The sequence below is a fragment of the Schistocerca piceifrons genome, chromosome 8 (assembly GCF_021461385.2).
Source record: "Schistocerca piceifrons isolate TAMUIC-IGC-003096 chromosome 8, iqSchPice1.1, whole genome shotgun sequence".
Lineage (NCBI taxonomy): Eukaryota > Metazoa > Arthropoda > Insecta > Orthoptera > Acrididae > Schistocerca > Schistocerca piceifrons.
The window spans coordinates 378719242-378736045 of NC_060145.1; the positions used below are offsets into that span (position 1 = coordinate 378719242).

At 43.7% G+C, this 16804-nt stretch overlaps 1 protein-coding gene across 1 annotated transcript in view; it reads right to left on the minus strand.

Moving 5' to 3' along the window:
- Positions 1-16804, minus strand: part of LOC124712362 (cell division control protein 42 homolog) — a 608606-nt gene that overhangs the window by 312286 nt on the left and 279516 nt on the right. The gene's annotated exons all lie outside the window — the stretch shown is intronic.

The following is a 16804-nucleotide window of genomic DNA, read 5'->3' on the forward strand; positions in this document are numbered from 1 at the left end:
TGCGGTAACTTAATTACAGGATGTATGTATAGCCACCTCGGCCGCATAAAATTGGTGCCAAACTGACCATGATTTCGACAGCACTAAGGTGGTCTTTATCAGAATAAAAATTACAAAGAATTACATGTGCTCACACCATAGGTGAGAAACATCTGAGCTAAACAGTATAAGATTTTCACTCTGCAGCGGACTGTGCGCTAATATGAAACTTCCTGGCAGATTAAAACTGTGTGTCGGACTCGAACTCGGGACCTTTGCCTTTCGCGAACAAGTGCTCTACCATCTGAGCTACCCAAGAAGACTCATACAACCCATCCTCACAGCTCAGATGGTAGAGCACTTGCCAGTGAAAGGCAAAGGTCCCGAGTTCGAGTCTCGGTCCGGCATACAGTTTTAATCTGCCAGAAAGTTTCATCTGAGCAAAAATGCTCTTGTCAAATTCAAGTTATCACAAAAACATTACTGAGCATAGCTGGGATGCCTTGCAACGTCCTGCTCAGAAGAAATCTCCACCCCCCTCGTACTCGTACGGGTTTATGGGCAACCCTGCAGGATTCATGGTGTCAGTTCCCTCCAGCATTACTTCAGACGTTAGTCGAGTCCATGCCACGTCGTGTTGCGGCACTTGTGCAGGCTTGCGGAGGCCCTACACGATATTAGGCGTGTGTACCAGTTCCTTTGGCTCTTCCGTGTACATCAGAATAGTCACAACATTCCTATGGAAATTGATTGTAGAATGTTGAGAAAATCTTCATATCTATATCGTAATAAAATGACCTTGTTTTATTTGTTATATATAATTCCGCTTGGTCTCCTCCCAGAGAAAAACAAAGAACTCACCATTGTGCCGTCCAGTGTAATTTCCTATGGCACAATAGTAAATGCGAAGAAAAAAGACGTAGGACATTAATAACGCTTGTTGTATTTAAAATCTTTAAGAGTTTTCACACGAAAATTTCGGAGGCATTATGTTTCAGCACGATCTCTTAGAACAACATGCTCTGAAGAGAGAAAGAAAGCCCTGTAGAAGATATCAGAAATATGGGCACAAAGGAAGGGAAATGCGAATATGTAACCACTTTACGTAGTCTTAATGTTGTAATTCGCAAATAATAATAATGTTTTCATGCAAGTGAATGTTTAGTTCTGATCTACAAATTACAAAAACTATAAGTCCTAGAAAGAAAAATCATTCGAAAAATACTTGAATCACCAAAAAATACAGAGGTATGGAAATTAAGAATCAATGAAGAAGTTTATCGCAACATAGAAAACATAAATGAAACACTACGAAAGAGGCGACTTCTAGTTTTTGGACACTTATACAGTATGAAGAGCAACAGGTTAACCAAACAGATTTTTAAATATTTTTGGGACAAGAAGACAACAATAGCCTGGATACAAGAAGTTAGGAAAGATTTGGAAAGAAACAACATAAGTGAAAAAGATGCAACAGAAAGAGAGTGTTTCAAGAGGAAAGTCTTGAAAATGGAAGGATTCCACAGCAAGAAGGAGAAGAAGACGGGCTCAAAATGGTCTGAGGAGAGAAAAATGATACATAGTGAAAAGATGAAATACTGGAGGAGAAAGAAAGAAAGAAAGAACAGCAAAGAAGGAAGCATTGAAATTGGTGCGTGGTTCTTAGATGACCCAAACAAAAAATGGTTCAAATGGCTCTGAGCACTATGGGACTTAAAATCTGAGGTCATCGGTCCCTAGAACTTAGAACTACTTAAACCTAACTAACCTAAGGACATCACACGCATCAATGCCCGAGGCAGGATTCGAACCTGCGACAGTAGCAGATGACTCAAACGAAGAAAGAATAATAATAATAATAATAATAATAATATCGTCTAACAATGCCACACATCGATCAAGACGCATCCAACACATGGCTAAGAAAAGGCAGTGTATACACTGAGACGGAAGGATTCATGATTGCAATACATGATCAAACAATAAACACCAGATATTACAGCAAGCATATTATTAAAGATCCCAATACCACAACAGATAAATGCAGACTTTGCAAACAACAAATAGAAACAGTAGATCACATCACAAGCGGATGTCAATACTAGCAAATACAGAATACCCCAGAAGACATGACAATGTAGCAAAAATAATACATCAACAACTTGCCATACAACATAAACTAATAAAACAACACGTTCCCACATACAAGTATGCACTACAAAATGTACTGGAGAATGATGAATACAAATTATACTGGAACAGAGCCATTATAACAGATAAAACAACACCACATAACAAACCTGACATCATACTCACCAATAAAAAGAAGAATAACACAACTAATCGAAATATCCATACCCAAAACAACAAATATACAAAAGAAAACAGGAGAAAAAATTGAAAAATACATCCAACTGGCTGAGGAAGTCAAGGACATGTGGCATCAGGATAAAGTTGACATTATACCAATTATACTATCAACTACAGGAGTCATACGACACAATATCCACCAGTACATCAACGCAATACAGCTACATCCAAACTTATATATACAACTATAGAAATCTGCAATTATTGATACATGTTCAATTACCCGAAAGTTCGTAAATGCAATGTAACATATACCGTACAGTTAAAAGGAAGTCACGCTTGATCAAGGTCCGCGTCATTTTCCATTTTTAACCAGACATAACGTCTGAGAAAGGAAAGAAATAATAATAATAATAATAATAATAATAATAATAGTAAAGACTAAGAAGACGCAAAAGCACTTACTCTACTACTACAACGTGACCAAGTGAGGCGAAAATAGATTAAATTTCAGTGGTAACAAACAATGAAGTTATCTCCCACCGCCCTCCCCCTCCATCAACGTCAATGTCAAACCTTCTTTCCCCAAAAAACTTTGACACTGACAACGAGACGGCACGACCGTGGGGTCGGGGATTTGTCCGAAATTGTGTGTGGACCTCTAACACCTCACGTGGTTAAAATATTAGGACGCACTATCCGGAAAATGCCGGGAAAAATCGATCCAAAGTTTCTAAGGTGCTTTATGGGTATAAATTGTTAGCCCATTGCCGTGCCGGTGTCAGGCGTAGATGTTTAGGCCACGGAGTTTTACGCCAGAGGTCTCGGGTTCGATTCCTCCTCTGGCACTTTTTTTTCATCTCTTTCATTTTCTTTTGTTATTCCACCAATTATTCAGAACGTTTTGCAAACCTACATTATCTTTAACAAATTAGTTACATTATTGAATAAAAATTATTTTCTTTTTGTCCAACAACACAATTCATGCGGTGGGTTTTCCATTTGTAAATTATATGAGGGGAAACATTGGATTTTTAATCAAAATAACAAGGTCGATTGAGAAACATTTAGTTTTTATACATATAATAACTATAAACAAGAACCGCAGTGGTAATTATCGTAAAAACAAACAAAGCAATAATTTTTGCGATATCTTGCGCAACGTATAAAGGCGGATATTTTTCAATCACAGGGCGTTTCCAATAAATCTGTACAAAAACATGCCCCATTAACATTTACGAAAATGTTTTGAGTTTCTGATAATTTTGAGGCAAACCAGGCATATTGAATCATGTCTCGGAATATTGGTGACGATAATTAACGGTGAATTATAGAATGAATTTTTATACAATCTTCCCAGTAATTAATGTCACGATTCTTCTGTAACAATGCGCTGCAATTTTGCAAGCAACAGAAGAAAAAAAAGTGCCGCTGGAGGAATCGAACCCAAGACCTCTGGCATAAGGGTCCGAGTGCTAACCTTTTTTTTTGTTCATTGTTGATCGTTGTGTTCGGTCGTTGCGGACGTCGCAAGACATCCTGTTCAAGTTCGGTGGTTGATCCTTCCACTCAGTTTTTTATTACAGAGGCCAACCGGCTTTCTGACCGAACACGCTGAGCTACCGTACCGGCTGTTTTATACTCATAAGGCACCTAAGAAACTTGGGATTGATTTTTCCTGGGATTTTCCGAGTAGTGCGTTCTAATATTTTAACCACTTGAGGTGTTAGGGGGACCTCTTTCACCACACAAAATTTCGGACAATTCCCCGACCCCACGGTCGTGCCGTCTCCTTTTGAAATCCCATTTCGTCCCGCCCAGTGTGAATCGACCCGTAGAAGTATGGAGCTCCAGGAGGAACGGGTATTGATGCAAAAGTTGCCGCCACAGTGTATTAGGCGGGTGTTTGTTCATTCCAGTCCAGCTCCTGCGCCGAGGCAATGCAATGCAAGTTTGTGTACCGTTGGAGCTAGCAAAGGTAAGGGCGAGTGGCTGGCTGGCTGGCGTACGGAAGCGGGCGACAAAGCCGTGCAGGCCGGCTGCCTGCAGATAGCGATAGCTGCTGCCGGCAGCGAGCAGTGGGGGCAGGTCGGGGCGGGGCCAGCAGACAAGACCAGGCTGGCTGGCTGGCTGGACACGAGCCGCAGCTATCGCCAGTCCCAGCTCACAGCGCGGGCGAGCTATCCGTATCGCCCTTCCTGTGCTCCGTGTCCGATCGTCTCAACACGCCGCGCACAGAGGTGTGTGTGTGTGTGTGTGTGTGTGTTCGCGGCGGCTGCCGTAAGTTCCAGTTTTCATATTTTTGTTCGACTGACTTACTGGCGTGACAAAAACCTTGTGCTTGAATCTATGCCAGCCCGTTAATGGGGAAATCCAGAGATTCCCCGCTCTAAATGATCGTTTGCAATTAACCTAAATGCGACGTAATGAAATTACACTAAAAGTGACACTAGACGCCCTGTTATTGTACGATTCTTTTTTAATAGAGAGGGACATGTGAAAATTGCAGTGTCGGTGTAACGTTACCGTTCCCGGATGGTGAGACTCTAAAGTAAGTCACATCTGTAGCGAAATGGATAATGACCTGCTCAGGATGGCTGCTGGGACTATCAATTACTGCTCGAGGTAAATAAATTTATTAGGGGGCGGAGGGACAACTGTTATCTGTGTTTGAGAGTGGTTTTTTGCATCCCGGTACAACTACCGGGTGATCAAAGAGTCAGTATAAATTTGAAAACTGAATAAATCACGGAATAATGTAGATAAAGAGGTACAAATTGCCACACATGTTTGGAATGACATGCCAAAAAAATACAAAAGTTCAAAAAATTTCCGACAGATGGCGCTTCATCTGATCAGAATAGCAATAATTTGCATAACAAAGTAAGACAAAGCAAAGGTGACGTTCTTTACAGGATATGCTCAATATGTCCACCATCATTCCTCAACAATAGCTGTAGTCGAGGAATGATGTTGTGAACTGCACTGTAAAGCATGTCCGGAGTTATGGTGAGGCATTGGCGTCGGATGTTGTCTTTCAGCATCCCTAGAGATGTCCGTCGATCACGATACACTTGCGAATTCAGATAACCCCAATAATCGCACGGGCTGAGGTCTGGGGACCTGGGAGGCCAAGCATGACTAAAGTGGCGGCTGAGCACACGATCATCACCAAAAGACGCGCATCTGTAGGACATTTTGTGAACTTTTTCTTTTTTTGTTGTAATAAAACCTCATATCATTCCAAGCATGTGTGTCAATTTTTACCTCTCTATCTACATTATTCCGTGGTTTATTAAGTTTTCAAATTTATACTGACTTTTTGATCACCCGGTACTTCACCGATGCCGGTTGCTTAATCTCAGAGCAGCACCTACAGGCTCTGGACAAAAATACGGATACAGGACGCTTGAACATAAATGCAGATGGTAGCCAAGCCTGGAAGTAGAGCTGTTGTATCCGACGAAGAACGGTACCTGTACAACGTCCTCAGTACATTGCACGTGTCAGCACAGTGTTATGCGCAGTTGTGAGTGCGTTATGTCGGAGCTAAGTTAATTTGAACGTTGGAAAAGTGTTTGTTTTTAGGGCGCAAAAACAACTAGGGTCATAGGCGTCCACGTCAAAACTGTGAAACACGGAAACAAAGAGAGGAGCTAAAAAGGACTACACGTCAACCACAACGGACGGAGGATAAGGGAGTTGAAAACAGGAATGTCGAGAAAGGTCTATAAAATACGCTGTAGAGAAACGGAGGTCCAGAACTAAAAGTTAAATGGCCTTCTCGATATTGCTACGACGCATAAAAAGTAAAACGCAGCCAACAGTCCGTGCGTCGTTTGCTGAAACGGCCGATAACTCAAACGGGAACGTAAGCGGTTAAAAAAAGGGCATTCCGTCAGAAAATGGCGAACAGTTAAAAGTTGGGCGCAATGTGCACAAAGTAGTGTGGAAGCACCACTTAACAAATGGCGATGGATAAAAAGACACTGCCAAAAACGCAAACAAGTTAAAATGATCTCTTCGGGGCGAGAGGGACGTGAGGAGATCCTCCAAGCCGTCAGACTAGGCGTAATAACACGGAGCTTGTTCCCATGAAGAGAGAATCAATGGTGATGCCAAAGTGACGCCACGCGCTTACAGGCGGCAACACAGAGACCATCCGAGGGAATGTAAGAACTAGCAGGCTGAGGCAAGACGACTGCAGCCTTGGCAGCAGCGTCAACAGCCTCGTTTGCTGTCAGACCGACGTGACCAGGAACCCACATAAACATCACAGTGGCTCAATCAAAAGAGCGCAAAGTGACAGCTTTCCTGGACCCGATACACTAAGGAACGGACGGTGTACAGCACACACAGGCTTTGAGGGATGCTGAGAGAGTCTGAGCAGAGGACACAATTGAAAAGCCTGTGACGCTGGGTGTACTGCGTGGCCTGATAGAAGGTGAGGAGCTCTGCTTCATATACTGAGCAGAGTTCCGGAAACCGATACAGAAAGGCGCCGGTGCCAATTACGAAGGCACACACGACACCACGGTCAGTCTGAGAGCCGTGAGTGTACACAAAGGTACTCTCGTGAATTTCTATGCGAAGGTCGTGAAACTGAAGGCGATAGAGCGAGGCTGGAGTAGTGTCCTCAGGAAGCGAATTAAGGCCAAGGTGAACACAGGTCGCTGCACGTTCAACGTGGTGAAAGGTTCACACCCACTGGGAAAGTTGCAGGTAGAGTGAAGTTAAGCTGCCAGAGCACGAGTCGAAAGCGAACTCGTGGAGGTAACAGAAGAGATGGCGATCAAAGCAGTCATCGAAGAATGAAGCATAGGGTGGGTGGCTATACATGGCAGACAAATGGCATATCTGATGAGGGTGAAGTCATGGCGGTAGACAGAAAGTTAGGCAGCTTCTGCATACAGATGCTCTACTGGGTTAGTGTAAAAGTCGCCAGTGACCAAACGGATTCCACAATGGTGGATAGTACTGAGACGGGGTAAGAGGGACTGATGTACAGATGCATAAACGAAACACCCATAGTCTAGTTTTGAACGGACAAGGGACCGGTACAAACGGAGCAGGTTGGTTTGATCTGCACCCCAGGAAGTGCCGTAGAGGACACGTAGGACATTGAGGGACCCCATACAGCGTGCTGCCAGATAAGACACATGAGAGGATCAAGAAAGTTTCCTATCATGCATGAGCACCAGGAATTTCGTAGATCCAACGAACGGAAGAGCAACTGGCCCAAGTTGAAAAGGCGGTGGAAGAAACAAATTGTACCGCCAGAAATTCATAAAAACGGTTTTGTCAGTGGAAAAACTAAAGCCCTTGTCGATGCCCCATGAGTAAAAATGATCGGGACACCGCTCAAGACGCCTCACAATGAGACAAGTCCATGGAGAACTGCAATAGATGACAAAATTGTCAAAGAAAAGATACACAGCGGGAGACAGACCATTATAGGGTTAATGGCTATAGCAAAGAGGATGGCACCCTGAGGCACACCAGGTTCATGGATAAAGGTGCCCGACAAGGCGGAATCTACACGTACCTTGAAAACTCCGTCTTTTAAAAATTCCCGAAGGAAATGAGGCAGGCGGCCACGGAAGCCTCACGTGTAGATAGTATAGAGGATACCAGTCCTCCAGCAAGTGTCACAGGCTTTGTCCAAATCGAAAAACACCGCCACAGTCTGAAATTTCCACAGAAACCCATTCATGACACGTGTGGACAAAGTAAAGTGACGAGATGGTCAACTGCAGAACGGCGCGATCGAAATCCACACTGTGTAGTGGTAAATTGCGAGACTCGAGCCACCATAACAGCTGGGCATGAATCATGCATTCCATCACCTTGCAAACACAGCTGGTGAGATAAATGAGCGGTAGCTAGAAAGAAAGGGTTTGTCCTCATCGGGCTACGACAGTGGCTTCACGCCAGCGTTTGGGAAACGTGGCCTCTGTCCAGATGCAGTTCTACATATTAAGCAGAAAGTGCTTGACCATAAGAGAAAGATGCTGCAACATCTGAATGTTGGCAGCGTCTGTCCCTGGAGCAGATTGAGATGGAGTATGATCTAGCTCCATCATAGTAAAGGTGGCATTGTAGCGCACACGTTTCTGAGAGGAGAAGGGTATCGCCCAAGCCTCCTCCAGTTGTTTCCGACTGTCGTACCGATACCTAGGCCCGGTAAGGAGATAGTAGCAGGGTCCATGACGACATCGTCTGCTACTGTCAGGGTGGAAATTGGGGAATGGATCTTGGTCCCAGAGAGCCGTGGAGATTGGCCCACACGATGTACAGGGTGTTTCAAAAATGACCGGTATATTTGAAACGGCAATAAAAACTAAACGAGCAGCGATAGAAATACACCGTTTGTTGCAATATGCTTGGGACAACAGTACATTTTCAGGCGGACAAACTTTCGAAATTACAGTAGTTACAATTTTCAACAACAGATGGCGCTGCAAGTGATGTGAAAGATATAGAAGACAACGCAGTCTGTGGGTGCGCCATTCTGTACGTCGTCTTTCCGCTGTAAGCGTGTGCTGTTCACAACGTGCAAGTGTGCTGTAGACAACATGGTTTATTCCTTAGAACAGAGGATTTTTCTGGTGTTGGAATTCCACCGCCTAGAACACAGTGTTGTTGCAACAAGACGAAGTTTTCAACGGAGGTTTATTGTAACCAAAGGACCGAAAACCGATACAATAATGGATCTGTTTGAAAAATTTCAACGGAATGGGAACGTGACGGATGAACGTGCTGGAAAGGTAGGGCGACCGCGTACGGCAACCGCAGAGGGCAACGAGCAGCTAGTGCAGCAGGTGATCCGACAGCGGCCTCGGGTTTCCGTTCGCCGTGTTGCAGCTGCGGTCCACATGACGCCAACGTCCACGTATCGTCTCATGCGCCAGAGTTTACACCTCTATCCATACAAAATTCAAACGCGGCAACCCCTCAGCGCCGCTACCATTGCTGCACGAGAGACATTCGCTAACGATATAGTGCACAGGATTGATGACGGCGATATGCATGTGGGCAGCATTTGGTTTACTGACGAAGCTTATTTTTACCTGGACGGCTTCGTCAATAAACAGAACTGGCGCATATGGGGAACCGAAAAGCCCCGTGTTGCAGTCCCATCGTCCCTGCATCCTCAAAAAGTACTGGTCTGGGCCGCCATTTCTTCCAAAGGAATCATTGGCCCATTTTTCAGATCCGAAACGATTACTGCATCACGCTATCTGGACATTCTTCGTGAATTTGTGGCGGTACAAACTGCCTTAGACGACACTGCGAACACCTCGTGGTTTATGCAAGATGGTGCCCGGCCACATCGCACGGTCGACGTCTTTAATTTCCTGAATGAATATTTCGATGATCGTGTGATTGCTTTGGGCTATCCGAAACATACAGGAGGCGGCGTGGATTGGCCTCCCTATTCGCCAGACATGAACCCCTGTGACTTCTTTCTGTGGGGACACTTGAAAGACCAGGTGTACCGCCAGAATCCAGAAACAATTGAACAGCTGAAGCAGTACATCTCATCTGCATGTGAAGCCATTCCGCCAGACACGTTGTCAAAGGTTTCGGGTAATTTCATTCAGAGACTACGCCATATTATTGCTACGCATGGTGGATATGTGGAAAATATCGTACTATAGAGTTTCCCAGACCGCAGCGCCATCTGTTGTTGAAAATTGTAATTACTGTAATTTCGAAAGTTTGTCTGCCTGAAAATGTACTGTTGTCCCAAGCATATTGCAACAAACGGTGTATTTCTATCGCTGCTCGTTTAGTTTTTATTGCCGTTTCAAATATACCGGTCATTTTTGAAACACCCTGTAAGAGGGAGTGGAACTATTGAAAGAAATAGTGAACCAAATCCAGCTAGCTTTTTTGCTGTTCTGAAGAACGCGATGACACTGTGCACGTATCTGTTTAAAATGGATGCAGTTTGCCGCCGTAGGATGACGATTAAAAACGCGGAGGGCACGTCTCCGCGTGAATTGCGTCGCGACCCGCTTCAGTCCACTAAGGGACCGGGACACGGCGTGGAAGTTCGGGGAGTGGAACACTCTACAACGATAAGGATAACGTTTGTAAGATATTCCACGTGATCTACGACTCGGGAAATCTTGTTCGTAGGAGGTTGCCTAGGAGGATTAAAGCCTCCGGTGGTCCTTAGTAAATTGCCATTTGAGTGTGCACGGAGATTTTCGCACATATGAACAAATATTAATGAGCATTTAGCATCCCAGAGTGCCCCAGAGAGCTACAACACCAAGAAGAATCGCTTCTCGGCTTTTGGCAAGATCAATGTGTATTTTTTTATAATAGATAATGATTAAGGATAAGGGAACTTTATTTAATTTCTATAATAATGAGTCAGATCACCAACGAGTGCGATCTTTTTACAGTTGTCAACAACTTTCACCCACTCTGAGACAGATTCAGAGTCATTTATTTTACGACGATCCTTGGTCCTGAGAACCAAAGGTATAGTTGACATGTAATACGATGAACCCTTATCTCTGTTGTAAACTTCACAAATCTGAAATGTTCGATAAGCGATGACATCACATGAATTGAAATTATCTAGCCCTTTTACTTTATCGACTTTTGGTCCACGTACCGTGTTCATTCGTATTCTTGTTAGCGAGAGTTAAGTTCAATACTCCACCGCAAAACACCGATGGACCTGCAAGATGACTTGGGCGCCTACGAAATCCTTGGTAGTAATAGCAATGTTGTCTATTGCTTTAAAAACTGTAATACGCGAACGCCTTCTCCTCCTAAAATAATTCTATAATAGTTCTATAACGGAGGTGAGGTAGCAAACAGAGAGCTCACATGAAATGGTCGCTCGAGTATGTGTCAAGAGAAAGGACCACGCGAGACGATGGGCGAAATTGGACAGTGCAGAAGGATAGGTCCAAATGGGAATAGGTGTGCGAGGGGTCTGAATGGACTCCTGTGTTAAGCAGAAGAGGTCACGTTTGTTAATTAGGTCAGCCAAGATGGCTTCTCGGGCAGGTTCTGGGAGAACCCCAAAGAGGATGGTGCACATTGACATTACTGAGCAGCAGAAAGGGGTGGAGGAAGTCTGCCCTGTTGACACTGAATGACGGAGGGACAAACGGTACAAAGAGACAAGGTCGCATGAGGAAGGATAAGGCGAACTGCAGCAGCTTGACGGCGTGCAGTTAGGGAGCTTACCGTTCCAAGACGGCAGAGCCCCTGTTCAGACAGCTCGCATTGCCCAGGATTGGTTTTTTGAGCACGTGGATGAACTGTCTGATTACCGCTGGCCACCACAGCCATCAGATCTCAATTTTATTCAGCCTTCGTGGTCTACTTCGTTGAAAAGCGTCTTCTTTTACCGTTACTTGAACGTGCCACTATTTTGTAGGAAGAATGGCGTAAGATTCTCTTCCATACAAGATCTGTATTTATGTATTCAGAGACTACTGGAAGCTGTTATAAGTGCCAACGGTTTTCCTATACTTCATTAAGCACGCTAACGTGTTGTGCTTTGCGTGTTTCCGTATCATTGCCCACCCCTGTACATCTAATGTCATTTATTGTTTGGTTGATGAATTCAAAGCTCCGTCTTCCCCTACAGCTTTTGCCTTTAACGGAATCTCACTAGTATGACAGAAATGATTTCCTGGCGTCTCAACACATGTCATGACTTCCTCTTCTACTCGGCGTGTCCTCACATGTTCCTTTCCTAGTATTCCTGTAGAGGAACTTCTGTCTTGGGTGTTCACTCTATTCTCAACATCCTTTCGTGAATTCGTATTTCTTTTTTCTTTGTGTCTTCCTGCACTTGTATTCACTATTGCTCTCTAAACGTACATTCTTAGAAATGTTTAAGTTTGGCACTAGTAGACTTCTTTTGGCGAGGAATACCTTCTTTGCCTGTGATAGTCTGCTTGTTATTTCATCCCTACTTTGTACTGTATTAGCCTGCTTCCAAAGTACCAAAATTCCTTAACTTATTCTAGTTTCTGAACGCCAACCTTGATATTAAGTTTATCACTAATTTCAGTTGTGTTACTCCTCACTAATTTCACCTTAACTTTTCTCGAAATTCATATTATTTGTCAATTAGACTGTTCATTCCGTTCAATTGCCCCTTTATTTCTTCCTCATTTTCGCTATATATGGATAGCAATGTCGTCAGTGAAACTTATGACATATCCTTTCACCGTGAATTTTAATCCTACTAAGGAACCTTTCTTTTACTTCCGTCATTGCTTCTTTAATGTAGAGGTTGAATAGTAGGGAAAAAGACTGCGTGCTTGCGTTACATCCTTTTTATCCAGAGCACGACTTGGCAGGAACGTAGCTACTGTAAATGATTGCTGCCCCGGTGGTCCAGACACGTGAGTTAGGCGACCTGGGGTCACCTCGGCCGTTCCATCGATTCCGGTCGGTCACTGTCAGGTTGTTCGTCACACCAATGCTGCAACGCGCTGACGCCCCACCGTGGTGGAAGTATAGCCATTGTCTAGCACTCAGAGGTACATCCAAGCAGTTAAGCCTGAGGAGTTTTGAATGTCAGAACCCAATCCCTGTCAGTGATACCAACACAACAGCTTACGTCAGCACCTCTGTCAAAATGTTCCCTAACATAACAAGTCGACTTCAGGGAGCGTATGTTCCTCGTCGAAACACATTTGTTTTGATGTTCTCTAGCTCCTGTGTCAATTTGAACGAATAGGGGAGGTAAGAGAACGGCGAAATTAGTGAAAATGTTTTAAATACCTTATCCGAAAATTACTATGAGTATATAATCAGAAATCCGATTCGTGAAGGTAACATATTAGACCTGCTGGTGAAAAACAAAACCGAACTTTTCGACGCATTCAGCTAGAACAGGGGAACAGTGATCGTCACAGCTTCGCTGAATACGGCTGATACTGGAATTCAAACAAAGGTACGAACATCTTTCTGCTTGACAAGAAACACATTACAGATTACTTGAGTACTCAACTGAAAATTTCATCTCCCGTGCTAACAACATTCTGTATCAGTAGACAAAGATCACGAGCATTATACAATACGCTTTACACATGCATGTGCAGAGTAAAGTTTTGAGGAATGGTAAAGACCCGTCGTGGTTCGACACCCGTATTTAAAAAAGCTGCTACGAAAGCAAAGGGAGTTTCACTGTAAATTTAAAGGTAGCCAAAGCCTCTCAGACAAACTAAACTACACGAAGTCAAAATAGCATAAGAAGAGCCGCGTGTGAATCATTCAACGAATTCGAAAGTAAAATTCTGTCTACAGACTTTATAGGAAATCCCAAGAAGTTTTGGTCTTATGTTAAATCAGCACACAGCTCAAGACACTTTGTAACCATGATGTCTTTGAAATGGAGGACGACACAGAATAGACAAAAATACCAAACGTCCTGTTTCACATAGGAATATCGCACAATAGTGCCTTCATTAATCGCCGCACGAACGGAAAAACGGCTGACACCGAAAAAAGTGACCATAGGGTGGAAGAGCAACAGAAGTCGCTCACCAGGGGGAAGCTCCTGGACTTGACGGGATACCAGTACGAATATACATAGAGTACGCGAAATAATTGGCCCCTCTTCTACCAGCGGTGTACCGTCGGTATTTGGAAGAACGAAGTGTTTGTTCCTGATGATTGGACAAAAGCACAACTCATTCCCATTTTCAAGGAAGCATCACTGAAAAGAGGCACAAAACTGTTAGCCTACATCTCTGACGTAGGTCTGTTGCAGAATGTTCGCGTGTTATGCCGTTTCTACAGACCGAAAATCTCCACTGTAGGAATTAACACGGGTTCCAGAAATAACGATCGTGTCGAATACATCTCGGTCTCTTCGTCCACGAGAGGCGCGCAGGTAGATGCCATGTTTCTTGACTTGCGCAAGGCATTCCGTACATTCTGCACTGTCGCCTAATGAAGAAAATACGAGCGTGGGGAATATCAGACCAACTGTGTGCAGCAACTGAGGAGTTTCTGGCAAACAGAACACACAATGATGTTAGGAAGAACTTCGCTAACAGCTGTTAAAATTGTTGTTTATTAAAAAAAAAACGGATTCGCTGCTTAAAGCCTCATCAGGTGCAACAACGTAAAAAGATTATAGGCATACCTATCGCTCCTAGGGCGAATTTATTATTCAAAGAATACCGTCAATACCACGGCGAGCGGAAGGTAAAGCAGACGTGCTCCAGTCTTTAAAATTTGCCTGCACCAGTGTGACAGCAGGGCAGCTCGGTGCAGGGCCACGTCGAAGCGGCCCACACGGACGACAAAGAGAGACTAACGATGCTGCTTAACCCGCGAAACCGGATGTGTTTTAATAGACAACACTTTTACCAGCTGTTAGCGGAGTTCTTCCTAACATCATGCCTTTCAGCAGCTGCGGTTTCCCAGAATATAAAAAAGTTTGTAAGAACACAGAATGTCACTCTCAATGGAGAGAAATCTTCGGACGTGAAAGTGACTTAGGGTGTACCCGTAGGAAGTGTCATAGGTCCATTCTTTTTCACAATACATATAATTCATATAGCAGACAACATGGGGTTTCTCGCTGTTAGTGTTGGATAAGGTGAAGTCGCAACGCTTGAAAATTGTAGCGAAATGGAGGAAGACCTCCAGAGACTCTATGCTTGGTTTAGGGACTGCCAACTGAACCTCAACATAAACAAATGTAACTTATTGTGTATATATAGACGGAAAGTTCCATTATTGTATGACTACACGATTGCAAAACGATCACTGGAAGCAGTTATTTTCATAAAATACGGAAGAGTATTCATACGGAGCGATTAACCTGGAACAACCACATAGAATCAATCGCAGGAAAGGCAGCTGCCAGACAGATTCACTGGAAGAATCCTCAGGAAATTTATTCCATCAGAAAAGTGAGGTAGCTTACAAAACTCTCGTTCGACCAATACATTAATATTGCTCGCCAGTATAGGATCCATACCAGACAGGATTGGTAGAGGAAATAGAGAAATCCGAAGAAGACCAGGGGAGTATTGTTACAGGTTTATTTAGTAAACATAAAAGCATCACAGCGACGATCAACCAACTTCAGTGGCAGACACAATAAGACAGGTTTTCTACATCACAATATGGTCTGCTGTTAAAATTTGGAGAGAGTGCGTTCCTTGAAGAGTCAACCAGTATACTGTTGTTTCCTCCTTTGTATATCCCGCGTGAATACCATGAAAAGAAACCAGCAATCGTTCTTCTCGCGAACTATTCGCGACTGGAACAGGAAAGTGGGGCATGACAGTGGCATACAAACCCTCCGCTACACACCGCAAGGTGGCTTTAAGACTGCAGATGTAGGTGCTGGTGGAGAGAAAAAAAAAAGAGGACATATAAATTGAAAATATGAATTACTGTAATGCGGCTGATTTATTATCCTTCCCACTACACATTTCAGAGTATTATCCTTCCATTATCAGGTCGATTATGTACTCGAAACATTTCATAATGCGTGAGCATAAAGTATGTTAATATGTCCCATAATTCATCAGACTGACGTCAGTGATATAGGCCTATAATTATGCATGTCTGTGCGATGACGTTCCTTATAAACTGGAACGACCTGCGCTTATGTTGCAATCGGTGGGTACCCTTCGATTTATATGACCACGCCTTATTAATCGGCCGCAGTCTACTTGATGGAGGGATAACGACACGCGAGATGCGAAGAGTAGTAAATGTGACTAGTTACAGTAATTCACATTTTCAGTTGATATACATAACGTTCATGGTCAAGCGTCACCTAAGGTACTGTAAAGAGGGATGTAAAATCCCATCAACAAGGCCATTAGCGTCGTAGCGCAGTCTCTCATGTTAATGGACGAGTAAGCCAACCGACTGTTTTACTTTCAAAGGAATCATATCGTTATCTTTAGGCGATTAAGGATAAGCACTGCATATTCGAAGGACCATTTCCGCAAACCGTATTTACGACTTTTCGTTCCAGCCTTGGATATCTACACCTCACCTTCCCTATAGCAGCTTCAGTTCTCCAGTTTGACTCCTGCCGCAAGGGGGACAAGAACGTAGGAGCAAACAAATATAAATCTCAGGACCACCTAGGCCCATTTGCTCCGACCTTCACCATAGCCGGCTGCCGTTACCTTCGGCTTTGTATATCTGCACTACTGGCCATTAAAATTGCTACACCAAGATGAAATGCAGATGATAAACGAGTATTCATTGGACAAATATATTATACTACAACCGACATGTGATTACATTTTCCCGCAATTTGGGTGCACAGATCCTGAGAAATCAATACCAAGAACGACCACCTCTGGCCGTAATAACGGCCTTGATACGCCTGGGCATTGAGTCAAACACAGCTTGGATGGCGCGTACAGGTACAACTACCCTAGCAGCTTCAACACGATACCGCAGTTCATCAAGAGTAGTGACTGACGTATTGTGACGAGCCAGTTACTCCGCTACCATTGACCAGACGTTTTAAATTGGTGAGAGA